This window comes from Pseudophryne corroboree, chromosome 6 (genome assembly GCF_028390025.1).
Source record: "Pseudophryne corroboree isolate aPseCor3 chromosome 6, aPseCor3.hap2, whole genome shotgun sequence".
Lineage (NCBI taxonomy): Eukaryota > Metazoa > Chordata > Amphibia > Anura > Myobatrachidae > Pseudophryne > Pseudophryne corroboree.
Window position 1 is genome coordinate 77437150 of NC_086449.1, and position 18760 is coordinate 77455909.

Here is an 18760-nt window from a genome sequence, read left to right on the forward strand (position 1 = left end):
ACCTTGAAAAGAGCTAAAGTACCAGCCAATCAGCTCCTGTCATTTTTCAAATACAACCTGTAACATGGCAATCAGAAGCCTATAATTATTAACTATTTAAGTTAAAATGTCCCCACAGTACTGAATATGGCATACTCCCATGTGTGTGGAAGCCATTTTGGGTAGGACATTCGCCAACCATTCTTTTGAATTTAATGTTTTAGCCTACACCACTTATTTCCCAGAGGCTTTGCCTTTGTTTAGCATGGCTTAATGTACATGTGGGATAGAGTTACACATCTAGAGATCCTTAAATAATCAGGAAACACTATGTATGTCCAAACTGTGTGAATGATTTTTGTTTATTGCTGAGAATGCCTATTCATTTCAGTATGATGAGCAGTTTAACCAGACCGTGAAACATATGCTCTGAAAAGCCATTAACTCAACTGCCCCAGCTATCTTGGTCAGCCTCCAGGGGTCAAAACTCAAACCCCGGCGCTCTAGGTTGAGCAGGTTCCTCCTAAAATGCTCCTGCTCTGCCAAATGTCTGTGGAGGGAGTTCCATTCTCTTGCTGACTTGATTCTCTCTTCCATTAGCTCAGCACTCACAATGGCCACTAGCCAAACAATCCTTCTCCATCCCTTCCTCTCCCTCCTGCTCCCTCTCTTTGTGCTGCTTGCTTCCTACCCACCACCAGAGAGGAAATCCAAGCTCTTCACTCTGCTTCTCTCAACTCAACCTTCTTTTTTAATCCAATACATTGTCTCCTCCTCCAGTCCCTCTTTTCTGACGTCTGCCTTCACCTTACCACCATTTCAATCTTATCCTCTATACTGATACTATACCCTGCTTCTTCAAACATGTTTGTGTTCACCATCCTCAAAAAATCCTCCTGATCTCACCTCTCTGGCAAACTACTATCCAATCTTTCCTTTTGCCTTAAAAAAAAACTTTAGAGACTTGTGTACCCTTGCCTCTCCACCTTTCTCTCTGCAAACTCCCTCCCTATCTCCAATCCAACTTTCCACTCCATAGAAACTGCCCTCTCCCTAGTCGCCAATGATCTCTTCTAAATCTCTATCCTCGTCCTTTTTGACCTCGACAGCATTTGACACCATTGACCACCCACTTTTTCTCCCCTCCCTTCACTCACTCAGTCTTAGTGACACGTTTGTCTTTTGGTTTACCTCCTATAACTCCAACCATGGTTTTCCTCCTATCACTCCAACCAATACTTCTCTGTCACAACCTCAACATTCTTCTCCCCTACTACCTTTAAAGGTCCCTCAAGGCTCTGTATTCTGCACCCCACTCTTCTTATGTGGTAATGGTGGTAAACTGCTGATGTGTACATCCTCAAGTCTGTGCAAACATATGTAGGGGTCTACGGGGGTGATTCAGAGCTGATCGATGGTCTGCTAACTTTGCTGTCCTGCATTCAGATAGTCGCCACGTCCAGGAGGAGTGTAAATTCGCTGTGCAAGTGTGCGATCCCATGTGTACACTGAGCTGCAAAAATCCACTGTGTGCAGTCTCTGCGAAACCCAGGACTTACTCCTACAGTGCGATCAGAAGAGGCTGATCGGGGCCGGAGCTGACATCACACACCCTCCCTGAAAATGCTTGGGAACGCCTGCGTTTTCCCTGACACTCCCAGTAAATGCTCAGTTACCACCCACAAACGGCCTCTTCCCCTCAATCACCATGCGAACGCCCTTGTGATCGGAATTTTCGCACCATCCAGTTGCTGACCAGCGGTGCCCGTTGTTGTTGTCCGACGCGTGTGCGCATTGCTGAGCATACGCATGCACAGTTATGACCTGATCACCCGCTCTGCGAAAACACACAGAAGCGATCATGTCTGAATCCCCCCCTATGTACTAATCCTTGGAGAGAGATAAAGTAGCAGCCAATCAGTTCCTAACTGTCATGTTACAGGCTGTGTTTGAAAAATTGCAGTTAGGAGCTGATTGTTTGGTGTTTTATCTCTCTCCACTTTATCACTCATCAAGGCTAGTACATCTGCCCCTTAGTGTAGTACATACGTAGTGTACTGTATACACATAACAGTATTCTCACAAGAGCAGAATCCGTTTTTATATTTCAGCCATAAGCTACTTTCCAAGGGACACCTCCATGCAGCAGTTGAGGAAGAATACTTGGCAATTAAGTCTTGCGCTGTTACCTTCTCGGTAGAGAATGTATTTTGGTTACCAACCATTCTCCCCTGTGGAGGATGCCAAACAAACCAGGACTAAGGGGAACATTTACTAAGCAGTGATAAGAGCGGAGAAGTGAGCCAGTGGAGAAATTTCCCCATCAACCAATCAGCAGCTCTGTATCATTTTATAATATGCAAATTATAGATGTTACTGCAGTGCTGATTGGTTGCCATGGGCAACGTCTCCCCTGGCTCACTTCTCCGCTTTTATCACTGCTTAGTAAATGTACCCCTGAACTATTAAAGTTACCCATTGGTTCCTGCTGAACTTTCATTCCAGCTCCATAACTGAGCATAGTCTGGGTATGCTACATGCCATGGCAGGTGCCATGTCATGAAAATGTAATCTCTGAATTCTGCATCAACAATTTTGGTTCCTCTTGAGAAAGGGGGTGGGGGGGGGGGGGGGGGGGGAGCAGACAATGGGGTTTATTCATTGTAAATTAGATAAAAGAAAATTAAAATGGATAAATAAAATGGTGGGCACATAAGCAGCCTCAGCTGTAACTGCTCTCTTCCCTATAGGAGCCTGGTAAATTGTGGGGCAGCAAAATAGCAGAGGGCAGATAACAGGAAAGGTCCAAAAAGACTTAGGTGCAGGAAAAGAGACTTGTGCTGGGCATACACTGGGGGAGATATATCAAACCTTGGAGAGAGATAAAGTGCCAACCAATCAGCTTCTAATACCGCTTTCACACAGAGCAGAGAACCTGGGATATTACCGGGGCAAGCCAGCACGACCCAGGACCTGGCTCAGTGCGAAGGGGTTGACCCGGGTCTTGCATCCCAGGTCCGCTACCCGTGCCACAACCGGGGTTATTCCCTAGTCTGGACCAGGTAGGCTGCAGTGTGAAAGACAGACCTGGATCATTGATGTCCTGTGTCACAACTAAAAAGCTGCCAATTGGCTGGTTAAGGAGCGCATGGAGATGACCTGGGGCTAGATGCATCATCGCTTGGAAAGTGATAAAATGGAGAGTGAAAAAGTGCCAGCCAATCAGGTCCTAACTGCCATGTCACAGGCTGTGTTTGAAAAATGTCAGTTAGGAGCTGATTGGACGGTGCTTTTTCACTCTCCATTTTATCACTTTCCAAGCGATGATGCATCTAGCCCCTAATCTCCAAGCATTCTGTGTGAGCTGTAACGACCCGGATCCCGGCAGAGGTGTGAAAGGGGTAAGTATAGCTCATCAGTTGTGGCAAAACACTATTCGATTATTGACCCAATAGGATGATGATGGGCTGATTGGGCAGATTATTGGAAAGTGTATGCCCAGTATTACATGCAGGAAGTGTAGCCAGGAAGAAAGTGGGAGCTGAGATCTGGACAGAGGATGTGGCTACGTCATGCTATGCTATGGGCGCAACTGCGTTACAGCGGGCCGCAGGAGACTGCTTCCATTATTAATTTCGTTTTTTTGCAAAAAGGAACTGGAATCCAATCCCGAGCTGCAAGTTCTGCTGCCAATGTGCCGCAGACCCGTGTCCTCTTACTGCTGCCAGCCAGCGCTGCCAGGGAATTAAGAGGGACATGTACTAAGCAGTGATAAGAGTGGAGAAGTAAGCTAGTAGAGAAGATGCCCTTGGCAACCAAACAGCTGCTCTGTATACTTTTATAGTATGCAAATTATAAATGTTACATCAGTGCTGATTGGTTGCAATGGGCAACTTCTCCATTGGCTCACTTCTCCACTTTTATCACTGCTTAATACATCTCTCCAAACTTTAAACTTCACACGTCAGATGCATACGCACGCACTCAAGCACACTTATCTTAGTAAATAAAGACACAACAACCGTAATTGGCGTGAAAGTGTTCAGCTTTTATTTTGACTTAGAGGGAGGCCTATTAATACTAAAACTAAAAATGCAGACTTCCCTCTCTAACTAAGGTGGCGGGGAGAAGAACGGTTAAGCATGATAAAGAACTTAATAAGGGTAATCCAACATGATATGACGAAATAGAGCAATAAACATGTGTGTGTGAGGGGGCCTTCTGCCCCAGATGTTCCGGGATTGGCCTCCTGCCTCCATCCTGAGCAATAAAAACATATGTGTGAGGGGGCCTTCTGCCCCAGATGTTCCGGGATCGGCCTCCTGCCTCCATCCCAGACATCGAAAATCCAAAAATCCAAGGCCAGGGGTCGACCTTCTATAACTTCCCCTGCCCACCAACAGTTGTAGGGACGGAGGTACGCTCCGCCCCTACGGGGTAAAAAATAGGGCCACCGGCCCCGATATCCACACATGTTTATGATCTATCATATGGGCCCACCAGGTACGGTGGTGCCCATCAATTAATAATAAGACTATAAAACTACCTAAAAGTTCACCCGAACTTACTAACGATAAACTCCTTAAGTTAAACTAAAATAACCGTTCAGAAACCGGCCAACTGCCAGGTTACCAAACCTGCCACCGCCACCTGAACCGAAAACTCAACTCAACTAAACAAAGCAGAATACGAAGAAAACTCACTCAACTCAAACTAAAGAAAACAATATGAAACTAAAAAGACCGCAAGACCCGGCGCACCAGAGAATTGCCACCCACGGCCGACAAGCCACAGAAAGCGCGGATCTAGCCGCCTGCCTGCAAAAGAAGGGTGTTACTGAGGTTAAGAAATATATGGAGAAAATGGGTAACCTAAGCTGCATCCCTAACAGGGAATTTGACTTGAGGCAAAAACACAAAACTTCGTTAGCCGGCAAAAGCCGTAATTAAAACCAACGATAAAGCAAAAATTCCTCAAGGCCCCCGCAATCACAAAGTGCAACTGCGACGAGCGGCTAGTCCTCAAAGGGGCGCACTGGGAGGAAAAAGGCCTGATATAGCGTCTGACTGCTCCAGACCTCCACCTACCCAGCACCCGGACTTCGACCTCGGACCAACCCGCCGCAGCGGCACCGATGCGGAAAGAGTGAGTCCCATAGTCGGCCGGAGAAAGACCCAGGTACAAAATACAACGCCCCAAAACCGACCGGAATTTGATATCTGGTCAACGGGGAACTGTCAGTATGGACGAGCCACCCGGGAGGCGTTGGAGGGCGTACGGACGAATAAGACCGGGCCGCGACAACTGGACAAATGCCCCGCACATGAGCCCGACCCACTCGAACCCACAGCCCCCTGCCGACTACGTCAGTCTTGGAGCGCCGAATCCTACACCACAAACCGTCGGGGGGTACGACGACGTGGGCTGCCAGCATGGGCGAGGCAGAAGTCCGAGAGATGGACACCAGCTCACCCACCCTGAATGCACCGTGGAAGGCCATCGTAAAGGCCGACATGAAGAGGCGAACCTCGTATCCCCGTATCCTCGGATCGTGAGCGCTGAATCCTACACCGTAAACCGTCGGGGCATACGTCGACGGCTTTTATTGACTGAAAGGAAGGCCTATTAAATCTAAACTTGGATGAAAAACTCCCTCTCTAACTAAGGGACGGTTGAAATATTTATCACACATAGCAGAAAACATACAGCAGATGAAAAGAAAACATCTCAAAATTATAATTGAAATAATATCCTAAACGTTGGAGGGCCTTCTGCCCCGATGTTCTGGGATCGGCATTCTGCCACCATCCCTGAGGGCCGGCTGCCCCGATGTTCAGGGATTGGCCTTCTGCCACCATCCCTGATATCCCGAATCCAATGCAACTATGGGCCATCTGCCTTGTGATGGGTCTAACCACTATGGCCCCTCTCCAGAAGGTAACGACTCCACCGCACCCAAGCGGCCAGACAAGCCGCGAAAGTTGCAGGAGCCAAAGACCTGTGGGCTAAATACTCCAATCCACACAAAGAAGCAGGACAGAAGTCCCTTTGGATTAGAGCTGCAGGAGCCAACTGCCTAAACCGCTGCCAGTCGCTGCGAGAAAGGGTATCAGTAATTTCGTTGCGCTCGGCCGGGACACCCAGCATAGCAAGACTATCTGCGCGAAGACCCGCAGTACCGGCAAGGATGTAGACTCATGCCTAATGATGGCAAAACCACGCCCAAATTGTTGCACCAGAAGACCACCTGCTCGTTACGCAGGGCATAGCGCCAGAGCTCCAATGCGCCCAGTATGGGAAAAATTTGCAGCAACAACAAGTGTGTCGTGAAGCGCTCGCCAATCGCAAGCACCAGAGGCGTCCGTGAAAAGCTCCAGCGAGGTGGTAGACACGACCGCCTCCTACCCAACACAGACGCCGCTGAGACGAACCAGAAATTCATCCCTTGTACATAAATACCGCCGAATTTCGAGGGACAATCTGAGAAAATGATGCGGGCGTCGTAGTCCAACCGTCGCCTGCTCCCATTTTGCAAGCACAATTAAACAGGCCCAAAGGGGATTGAGCCTGCATGAAAGTAAGCTTGCCCGCAGCAAGCGCATAAAGGATAGCAACGTGAAGACTGAACACCTTATCCACTGGGAGCCTACAGAGGCCGGCGACCGAATCAATCTGAAGTCCGAGAGAAACTACAGATGCAGAGGGCCGCTAAAGCCGCTCCGGAACCCCGAAGTGTGCGAAGAGGGCGAGTGCCCTCCGCAACAAGCTAGCGCAGCGATCTGAGTCCTGTGGCCCGATCAAAAGGAAATCATTCAAGCCGTGCAAAATTCGCTGATCGCCTGTCGCATGCTCCAGGCACCAATGGAGGAAAAGACTGAATCCCTCGAAGTATGCGCAAGAGAGAGAACAACCCATAGGGAGGCACCGATCTATGTAATAGCCATCGCCCAATATAAATAACCCATAAACCGAAAGGCCGAAGGGTGCAGAGGGAGAAGACAAAATGCTGACTGGATGTCCAAGTTACACATCACGGCCCCCGTTCCAAAGGACCTAATGGTGGCTATGGCCGAAACAAAGGACAGTTAAATGACTCTACCCTGATAATCGGGGATAGTATCATTTACGGAGGAGCCTAAATTCGCCCGCGGTCTTCTTGGGCACTATCCCGACGGGGGACAATACCAAATCCGGTAAGGGGGGGGGGGGGGTTCCGAAAAGGGGCCTCCTCCTGCCCAACGAAACCTCAGCCCGAACATTCTGCCGGGGCACGACCGGAAACTCCCGAGCCGAACGCAGGTTCGTACCAGCCCCGGGACCCACTAGCCCAGATATCGGCAAGGAGATGCCGAACGCGAAACCCGAGAGCAAAAATTTGGGCGTCCACCCGCCGCGGGTACCCTCGCAGCCAGGGTATGAGCGCCAGTAATCTAATTGGGGTGGGGGCCAAGGACAGCGCCTGGGGCCGCGGGAACCCGACTCTGCCGGGTCTGCGAGCTGGAATTACCCCGTGTCCCAGGACTGGTGCAGTCCTTGATCCCATGGCCTCCGCCACATCCGATGCAGGAGCAACGAAAACGACACCTACCACCCAACTCACATTGGGCATTATTGAAAGCGAAGCATTTACCATGCCCTGTACGGGATGGACCCGCTCGAAAAGCAGCAGAACGAGAGCCAGGCCGCTTAGGCCACCGTCTCGCCGTGCTGCCCTCTTCGGTGCCCACGGAGGCCTTCGGCAGCTCCGAGCACAATTCGACATCCATTATACCGAAAATTGAGATCTCCCGGCCGAGCAGAGTGCGCAGGAAGACCTAATAGTAGCGTCGCCCAGCCGACCCTTTATACTCCTGGTACGGCACGTGTATAAGGAATTGATAGAGCACTAGGTTCATGTGCTCGTCCGGGAGCGTCTCTAAATAACACGCTGCGTAGATTAACATACACCTAACCCAATTAGGGTAGGATCGCAAAGCGGCTTCGCTGCCCTGTCCATGTCTACGTAGCCGAAAGCAAAGCTTAACGATCAACACTAGTGAGGGAGAAGATATTGACGTATTGGCCCTTACGGATCCCGTCCTGGACCCGGGGCATCAGACCACGTTGCACCGCCGTGTTAGCGCAGTGAACGGTGTCAGACTCAAACGACACTTGCGAGGTGGAAGAGGTTGAATACCGACGCTCGCGCCGTTTTAACCCTGTGCAAACCGCCGTCGGAGGACACCCCCTCCGAGAACGTTGGGCCAAGGGATGAGTCCATGCCCCGACGCCTACGCCTGTGTCTACTGCGCTTGCTGGAAACCCTACGCGTACGTCTACCCTCGCTAGAGGACGGGACTGAGTACTAGAGCCCGACCCGCTACGGGGGGTAACCGTACTACCCCGGGACAAGTCAGGGTCCGAAGAAAACTCACCTGCACGAGAAGCAACTCCGTCCGTCCCTGCACCCTTCGGATGACTTGCTGAGGCACCGGCCGACTCCATTCCAGTCCCGACGTCCACCGCTGGGGAGACAAAAGAGACATAGTTCCAGTGGACCCCCACCGGTCCCACAGTCATCGCGAGCAGAGCTGGTGCAGGCCGGCCGTTCCGCCAGAGGACAGGAGCGGCGAAAGAGTCTGCGCGAAGCTATCAGCCAAAGAAGAGGTGTCCTGCTCCTGTCCCCCGTGTACGGAGGATGACAAGGGGGGGGGGAGCACCGCCGACATGACTGTGGCACGAATGGCGCACAAGACGGTGGCGTCTACCAAAGGAGCAGACGCCGTAGCTCTAAGCTCAGACACGGAACGCGAGTCCCGCACCCGCACCCGCACGGGAGGTTCGCAAACCACCCGTAGGGAGCAAGGACCCAGAAGAGCCCTCACTGTCGGGTATAACGGCACATCTGTCCTGCAGCGATAAACCCTGGCTGAAACCGCCTGCGCTGCGCCTCCTCCTATCCTGAGCATAGGCCTCAGAATGAGAAACCGGAGTGTCGTCACTGCTAGATGGGGGCAGCGCAACGTCAGACTGAGGGCTGACCGCAGCCGTGTCGGAAGTAGGAATCTGGACACGGGGAGGGCCAGATCGCTCGACACCCGCATGCGCATGCCACCCATCATGCGGCAAGTGACCGGCAGCTGGGACCCCAGCCTATGACCGGCAGGGGCTGCACGGCCACGTCTGGCGGCAGAAGGAATCGGTACGCGAGCCAACCCGGAAGGGGCTGGCGCCAAAGGGGCCAACCTCGGCAGGAGAGGCCAGGTGGCCTGTCCCTCCGCGGGCGGACGCGGAAAGACCCCGACCGACGGGCCCTGCCAGGTACAATGGCGGCAACAGGACATCTGCGGCCGCAGAGCGGTAACGCCGCACCGCCACGGGAGGGCGCTACCTGGACCTGAGAGCACCAGCGGGAGTAAGCCTCATATGGGCCCCCCTGGTGACTGCAGGAAATGCCGGCATGCGCGCGCCGGCGGACCCCTCGGGTCCGCCAGCCACACGACCCCCCACTGGAGCGTGTCACCCGATGCAAATTACAAAATGTGTGTGTGCCCTGGCTGGCCTTGAACCGGTTATTTATTTATTTATACTTTTGTTTTATTGCGGCACGTTGCACCTCTTGTTAGGATATATAATTATGGGGGCTGCCCCCCTGGTGGGTGAGAGCCGCCGAGCAGCTGTCCCGGCCCCACATGACTCGCGCGGCCGACAGCCGGCCCGAGCGCTGGATCAGGGACGGCGCGACACCGTCCCTGTGAGGCCGCCTCAGCAGCAGCCGGACCTCCCGCGCTCCATCCACGGCCGCATCCAGCGGCGGGGAAGGAGAGGAGAGCGCGGACGCAGGGGAGCATGGGCGGGCGGCCGAACCCGGCCGTGCACGCCCTGAGTCTCCCGACCAGAAGCCGCAGCAGGTCTACCCCGGGCCGGCCGGACCTCAGTGGAGTCCATGAGCCGGACGGGGATGCCCGCGCTGCGTCTGGCTCAGGCTGAGGCAGCAATAAGACATATAAAAATTTAGCTAGAGGGATAGAACAGAGTAAGGGAGCAGGGATTGGAGACAGCAGAGGTAACTAGAAGGAAGACTAGGGAAGGAACAAGTGAGTGGGAAAAATAAGAGAGAAGAGAGTTAGGAAATGAAAAGAAGAATTGAAAATGAACAGATAAGATTAATTCAGTAGTACTTGCAGTTCACGGAAAAAACAGGAAAGAGGCAGGCTGTCCTAGGTCTGAAGACTATATATATGTCAGACCAGCCCCTATACAGAATCCAGCCAATCACAATCCAGGCAGTTTCCCTTACGTTCCTCCCACAAAAACTGTAACCCCTTCCGTGCCAGAGTGATGCATTAAGAGGCGTGCCGCATGCCCAGCCGGTGAGTTTATGCTGTCTCGGCCCCATTCATGACCTACGCAGTCTTTCTTGTTCAATTATAGGGGCCGATTCAGACCTGATCGCTGTTGTGCGTTTTCGCACAGTGGGCGATCAGAAACAAACTGCGCATGCATATGCACCGCAATGCGCAGGCGCATCACACAGCTACAAAGCGGATCACCGCTCAGCGATGTGTTTGTGCGAATGATCCATTCGCACGGGCGATCGCAAGGAGATTGACAGGAAGAGGGCGTTTGTGGGTGGCAAATGACCGTTTTTAGGGAGTGTTTGGAAAAACGCAGGCGTGTCCAAGCGTTTGCAGGGCGGGTTCATGACGTCAATTCCGGTCCCGGACAGACTGATGTGATCGCAGTGGCTGAGTAAGTCTGTTTGTACAGCTCTGCTACACAGGTGTTCGCACACTTGCACAGCTAAAGTACACTCCCCCCCGTAGGCGGCGACTATCTGATCGCAGGCCTGCAAAAATCGCTGCCCAGCGATCAAGTCTGATTTACCCCCATAGTGCATTAGGAGAGGGATTTCTCCCCAGCAGACTCAGCCTTCTTCCCATATAACCATCACATTTCCTGTATGTGCAGTGTCCTAACTAGCAGTAACCCCGACAGGGGCGGATTGGGATGGAAAACCAGCCAAGGAAATTTATTTATGGAAGCAGCCATTATAAAGATGCGGTCTGATGAGGGTGTGTGGTCTGTTGAGGTGGGCGGGATCCCTCTTCATTGGGCCTTATTGTATGCAGTTGCGGCCTTCCTTGCATTGGGGGTAATTCCAAGTTGATCGCAGCAGGAAATTTTTTAGCAGTTGGGCAAAACCATGTGCACTGCAGGGGGCAGATATAACATTTGCAGAGAGAGTTAGATTTGGGTGGGTTATTTTGTTTCTGTGCAGGGTAAATACCGGCTGCTTTACTTTTACACTGCAATTTAGATTGCAGATTGAACACACCCCACCCAAATCTAACTCTCTCTGCACATGTTACATCTGCCTCCCCTGCAGTGCACATGGGCCCTCATTCCGAGTCGTTCGCTCTGTATTTTTCTTCGCATCGCAGCGTTTTTCTGCTTAGTACGCATGCGCAATGTTCGCACTGCGACTGCGCCAAGTAATTTTGCTATGAAGATAGTATTTTTACTCACGGCTTTTTCTTCGCTCCGGCGATCGTAGTGTGATTGACAGGAAATGGGTGTTACTGGGTGGAAACACGGCGTTTTATGGGCGTGTGGATAAAAACGCTACCGTTTCCGGAAAAAACGCGGGAGTGGCTGGAGAAACGGAGGAGTGTCTGGGCGAACGCTGGGTGTGTTTATGACGTCAAACCAGGAACGACAAGCAGTGAACTGATCGCAGATGCCGAGTAAGTCTGAAGCTACTCTGAAACTGCTAAGTAGTTTGTAATCGCAATATTGCGAATACATCGTTCGCAATTTTAAGAAGCTAAGATTCACTCCCAGTAGGCGGCGGCTTAGCGTGTGTAACTCTGCTAAAATCGCCTTGCAAGCGAACAACTCGGAATGAGGGCCCTGGTTTTGCCCAACTGCTAACAAAGTTCCTGCTGCGATCAACTCAGAATTACCCCCATTATTTGCTGCAGTTGTGTCTGGTGTCTGAGACCAGGGGTGGATTGCGAACTAAAAGTGACCCATTCAAATTTTGTAGAAGTGGCCAGACATGGGCAGCACAAGAGGTATAACACACCGTGTAGCCATGCCAACATCACTGGATGGCAGAGCTGCTGTACTGCAGAGATGGAATAACAGAATGAATGTGGACAATGCAGTGTACTGACTGTCTTGGGGGAGGGGGGGTGGGGGGAATGGCCAAGGACAACACACAAAACAGGCCCCACAGACAGAGCCGGCCCTAACCAATATGATGCCCTAGGCAAGATTTTGGCTGGTGCCCCCTAGCACCACCGCTGGTTCTGCCTCTGACCTTGCACCTCTTTCCCAGCACCATCACCCCTCACCCATAGCAGTCCTTGTACCCCCTATATTTTAAATAGGAACAGTTCACACATTTGACACACAGCCCAAAAAGGGGCATCTTCTTGCTGGGAAGGGTCATGGCCACACAATAGTAACCCCAATTCCAATTACGCCACACAGTACTGCAACTTTATTCACATTTTATCTTGCGATAGTGTCCATAATTCATATTACATCCCACAGTAGTATCACTTTACCTTATAAATGTTACTCCTCACAGTAGAGCCCCTTATTCACATTACACCACACTAAATTGCTCCTTATTCACATTACACCACACCTTATTGCTCTTTATTCACATTAGACGACACAGTAGTGCCCTTTCTATATGCAACGCCACATAGTAGAGCACCTTATACACATAATGCCACACATTAGTAATGCATTTATACACAATTCCAAACAGTAATGCCCCTTACACATATGAGACACATTAATGTCCTTATAAACATAATGCACCTTACACATTATGACAACCTTTATTAATGCCCTTTTACACATAATGTCCCTTACACATATGCCACATTATTAATGCCCTTATACACATAATGACACACATAGTGCCCCCTTCACATTTGCTGCACATTATTAGTGCCCCTATACACATAATGACACACATACAGTAGTACCCTGTTACACAAATGCCGCACATTATTAATGCCCTTATACACATAATGACACACATAGTGGCCCTTTACACATATGTTGCACATTATTAATGCATTTTTACATGACACACATAATGGTCCTTACACATATTCTGAACACTACTGCACAACCAACCCACTCACATGCACACAGCACTTCCACTTCCACTAACACTGTGACCTCTGCCTCTGCTTGGATACAGATGTGTCCTCACAAATCTTGCATCAATGCTAACGTCGGGCACCTTTTTTTTATGAAAATGCATCTTATTTGCATTGCTATGTGGCTAGGATGCACAAGCAGCTTCTGCTGATTAAACTGATATGCAGCATGCGTATATACTGTGTGAGACTGTGGCTGTATCTGCATATGAAATGCTACACACAGAATATAGGCATGCCACATATCATTTTAATCAGCAGAAGCTGATGATGTCCCTAGGCATATCAAATGCCCTAGGCAATTGCCTAGTTTGCCTATACCTATGGCCGGCTCTGCCCACAGACACATTCAGCCTACTGGGAGTCTTCCTTGTGAGCCCTATGGGCGATCCGCCCCTAAACCCCGGCAAGATCTTCAGTGGGACAGGCACCTGTCAGAGCTGATTTCCCGGCAAGATTTTCTTTTTATATATTTTGAGGCAAAAAATGTGTCCGTATTACCACCAGAGCCGGATTTAGGGGACAGGCAAGCCCCTAGGAACAATGATATTGGCCGCTGAACATCCAAACCCCGCCCCCTTTTCAGGGCTTAATAACTCACCAGCTGTACCGGGCACTCGTTGGCTCTACAGCTATTCCTCCCGACCAGCCTGTCCGTCCGCCTTCCATCCGCTGCTGCTCTAATGCGGCAGCCAGGTCAAGCCTGTTATACACACTGCACCAGGTAGCCCCTTATACACATTGCACCAGGTAGCCCCTTATACACACTGCACCAGGTAGCTACTTATACACATTGCACCAGGTAGCCCATTATATACATTGCAACAGGTAGCCCATTATACACATTGCAACAGGTAGCCCCTTATACACATTGCAACAGGTAACCCATTATGCACATTGCAGCAGGTAACCCATTATACACATTGCAGCAGGTAGCCCCTTATACACATTGCACCAGGTAACCCCTTATACACATTGCACCAGGTAGCTACATATACACATTGCACCAGGTAGCCCATTATACACATTGTAGCAGGTAGCCCCTTATACACATTGTAACAGGTAGCCCCTTATACATATTGCACCAGGTAGCCCCTTATACACATTGCAACAGGTAGCCCATTATACACATTGCAGCAGGTAGCCCATTATACACATTGCAGCAGGTAGCCCCTTATACACATTGCACCAGGTAGCTACTTATACACATTGCAGCATGTAGCCCATTATACACATTGCACCAGGTAGCCTCTTATACATATTGCAACAGGTAGCCCCTTATACACATTGCAACAGGTAGCCCCTTATAGCATTGCACCAGTTGGGAAAGAAAAAGAGTAAGAGGGAGACGTGTGTGTGTGTGTGTGTGTGTGTGTGTGTGTGTGTGTGTGTGTGTGTGTGTGTGTGTGTGTCACTCACCACCATCTGTGCTGGCACCTGTCAGCAGGTGGGCACTGAAGGCACTGGCGAGGTGACTGACTGCCCTGCTAGCTCCGCCACACTTAAAACCACTGCGAGGAGGGGGGAAGACTGCTGTGCTGCTCCTCAGGTTTGGGAAGGGGGACTGCTGTGCCGCCACCAGCAGGTGCCGCCCTTAGGACCCTAGTGGGAAATCCAGCACTGATTGCCACGATGCTATGATAATATAGTTTAATAGGCCTGTTTATGGAAAATTAGAAAAAGGCCTGTATGTGTGAAATGATTGCTAATTGTCTTATTCTACCCATTAATATTACACATGTACCCAGAAGTAATTCTTATCAGTATAATCGCTGCAAAGCATCTCATTTCTACATGGGATCCAAACAAAACTCACGCAGTATGGTAAATGGGTCTCATCGTACCAGGGCCTATTAGGGAATTACTGGAACACTTAGAGTATGATTCTGAGTCACGTACAATGCAGATATATGTGCACAGTCTATGCTTTTCAACTGCGCATGCAACTTAGTCACACATTAGTGGCGTGGTTTCACAGAACGGAGCATGGCCTAATTGGAAGTTCTAATTTATGTCACTATAGGGGCATGGCCTCAGAAGAAGCCCCCCTGTTACATCACTCTGTGGGGATACCCAGGATAATGTCACTCTGCAGCATACAGCTCCTAATCATGGCATTTTGGTGTCACCCCTTGTGAGGCCTTTGGCAGAATTTTGGACATCTCTGTACAAACCAAGCCCAGGGAATTTTTGTGTTATATACTTTATATTTTTGGACGTATTTGTAGGCCCCTATAAACTCTCAGGAGCATATAACAATGCTGCCTGAACCAGGTAAGGAGCCTCATACCACCGGATGGCTTTACAGAAACGTAGACATTAAACATCTGATTAAGATGAATGCAGACCGAATGGCAAACACTACGCCAAAAATTGTTCACACAGCTCAGCGAGGGTTTGTACCAATCAGTCTGACAGCTGGTAATAGCAGAAGTTTTATAACACATCATACACTGATTGCAGTCACTGCGGAGAACGTATCCCATTACCTGCAGGAGAGGATGATGAGATTTGGGTATGAGGGGAAAATGTGATTAACTCATTACCCAAATCCCTAAGCTAGTAACTGGGAAGCCGGCTGCTCATCACAGAGAGGCACCCGCTAAGGCTGCCTGCTCTCCTCCTATAACTTCTCGCTGGTGCGCTTGCGCATAGCGCTATGGCAACAGCAGAGGTGGCCGGCATCGCTATAGCGAAGGTGAAATTAGTCATGCTTGCAGCTGCTGGGTGTGCGGAAAGCATGTTCAATCTAGGATCCGGACTATAGATCTACAATGTCTAGGTCAATAGTCAATAGGTCGACCCCATATGGTCAACACTGAAAAAGGTCGCCACGGACACAAAAGGTCAACAGGTTCAAATGGTCGACATTGCAATAGTCGACAATTTTTTTTTTGTGTTTTTGAACTTGTTCCATTTTTGACTATCCATGTCACAAATTATAACCTTTTTTAACCTTGTGTCAAGCGAAGCGAGCCTGAGAGGTGACGCGTCTCTACAAATAGTGGTCCCAGATGGAAAAACTATCCACACTAAACCCAAAAATGCAAAAAAGAAAAAGAAAAAAGGCGTGTCGGCCATTTTTGTGTGTCGACAATTGTCATGTTGACCTTTTGACCCTGTCGACCTTCTGTCCATGCCAACATTTTCCAGTGTCGACCTTTCATAGGTCAACCTTTTGCCCATGTCCACAGTTTATCCATGTTGACCTTTTGTGAATGTCAGCTTAATGCATGTCGACCATATGGGATCAACCTAATGACTGTCGACCTAGGCATTGTAGATACTCCATACCGCACCCGTTCAATCTTAAAGTCTGTATAACAAACAAGGGAAAGGTTTGAGGCTGAGAAAACTGAGGTGGTTCTATGGACAAGAAGCCCCCTACACTTGTTGCTGTGTGGCATGCCTGAGGGGCATTTCTGCAGGACGGAACCTATTTGGATCTTCGCCACCTCTGGAATGGATTCTTCTTCCTTCTGTTTATTGTTATCTTAATTCGCAAAAAAAGAAATCAACCAACAAGGATTTGGCACCATAAAGCTCTGATTATTATGTCTTAAAATGGGTGTAGTATGGTATGCCGGCGGCCGAGATCCCGACGCCCAGCACATTGGCGCTGGGATCCCGACCGCAGGCATGCCAACAGCTCGGCAAGCGCAAATGAGCCCCTTGCGGGCACAGTGGCGCATCGCTATTTATTCTCCCTCCAAGAGGGAGAATAGTTGTCGGCATGCCAGGTCTCGGGATTCCGACGCCGGTATACTGAGCACCGGGATGCCAACAGCAGGCATACTGAATACCACCCCTTAAAACATCCCTACACCAGAGAGGGTCTACTACGTTATGCCGGCTGTCAGGATCCCGCCGCCCAGCATACTGACGCCGGGATCCCGACCGCCAGCATGCCGGCAGCGGGGTAAGTGCAAAAGAGCCCCTTGCAGGCATGGTGGCGGGCGCCACGCTATTTATTCTCCCTCCAGGGGTGTCGTGTATAGTTGTCGGTATGCCGGCTGTCGTGATCCCGACAGGCGGCATATCGAACGCCTCCCCACCAGAGATTACACATACTGCTGTCCCAGTATACAACTTACATATGGCAGTGCCATCTTGGCTTCCAAGTGCTTAAGAAATCCATTGCTTGTCTACGGTTACAGAGGATGATGCAAAGTATATTGGGCCCGATTCAGTAACAATTGCAGTTTCTGCTAAAAAGCAGTTTTTGTGATCAAATAGTTGCCGCCCAGATACAGAGGGAAAAAAAAGCCCATCGTAAAAATTGCGAATGCATCGCAGTATGCGGGCTGATTGCAAAACCATACGCAATCACCGGAACATCAAAGATTTTTCCCATCTGCGCCAGGCAAGGTCGTCCACAATTTTTGCTAAACAGGAGGCTGGAAGTGGTCATCGCTGACGTCAGGGACCCTCCTTAAAAATGCCTCGGCACACCTGCATTTTTTTCAGACACACCCAGAAAATGGCGGGTTTCCACCCAGAAAATGCTGACTTCCTGTCACTCAAACAGCGGCTGCATTGCGATCACAATGTGTACGCATTTTCTGTCACTGTTTTTGCTAGCATGCGCAGTCATTCGATAATCGGCCAGATTGCGAATTGCAAATTTTGAAATCCTTACTGAATTGGGCTCATTGGGGTAAATTTACTAAGATTCGTATTTTCACGTTTGAGGTCAAAGTTCAATCACGAATGACATCGCAAGTGTAAATTTGCAACTTTTTGAATTTATTACGGCTAATTTACTAAGCTGTCGTATTCTGCATTTTCCGTTTTTCCGATGTCGATGTCATTCGGTTTTTTTGGCAGTGTTTTACGTGAGTGACTTGTAAAACACTGCCGACTTTAATACAAGGAATCTCGGCCGGATCTGAGAGATCCATGCTGGGCTTCATTGTGCACTTTAAAAAAAAAAAAAAATCAGTGTTAAATTAAAAAAAAAAATGCGTGGGGTCCCCCCTCCTAAGCAAAACCAGCCTCGGGCTCTTTGAGCCGGCCCTGGTTGCAAAAATATGGGGGGAAAAATGATAGAGGTTCCCCCATATTTCAACAACCAGCACCGGGCTCTGCGCCTGGTCCTGGTTCCAAAAATACGGGGGACAAAAAGCATAGGGGTCCCCCGTATTTCTGAAACCAGCACCGGGCTCCACTAGCCAGATACATAATGCCACAGCCGGGGGACACTTTTATATAGCTCCCGGCGGCCCTGGCATTACATAACCAACTAGTCACCCCTGGCCGGGGTACCCTGGAGGAGTGGGGACCCCTTCAATCAAGGGGTCCCCCCCCTCCAGCCACCCAAGGACCAGGGGTGAAGCCCGAGGCTGTCCCCCCCATCCATGGGCTGCGGATGGGAGGCTGATAGCCATTGTGTAAAAAAATGAATATTGTTTTTAGTAGCAGTACTACAAGTCCCAGCAAGCCTCCCCCGCAAGCTGGGACTTGGAGAACCACAAGTACCAGCATGCGGAGGAAAACCGGGCCCGCTGGTACCTGTAGTACTACTACTAAAAAAATACCCCAATAAAAACATAGGCCCTCATTCCGAGTTGTTCGCTCGGTATTTTTCATCGCATCGCAGTGAAAATCCGCTTAGT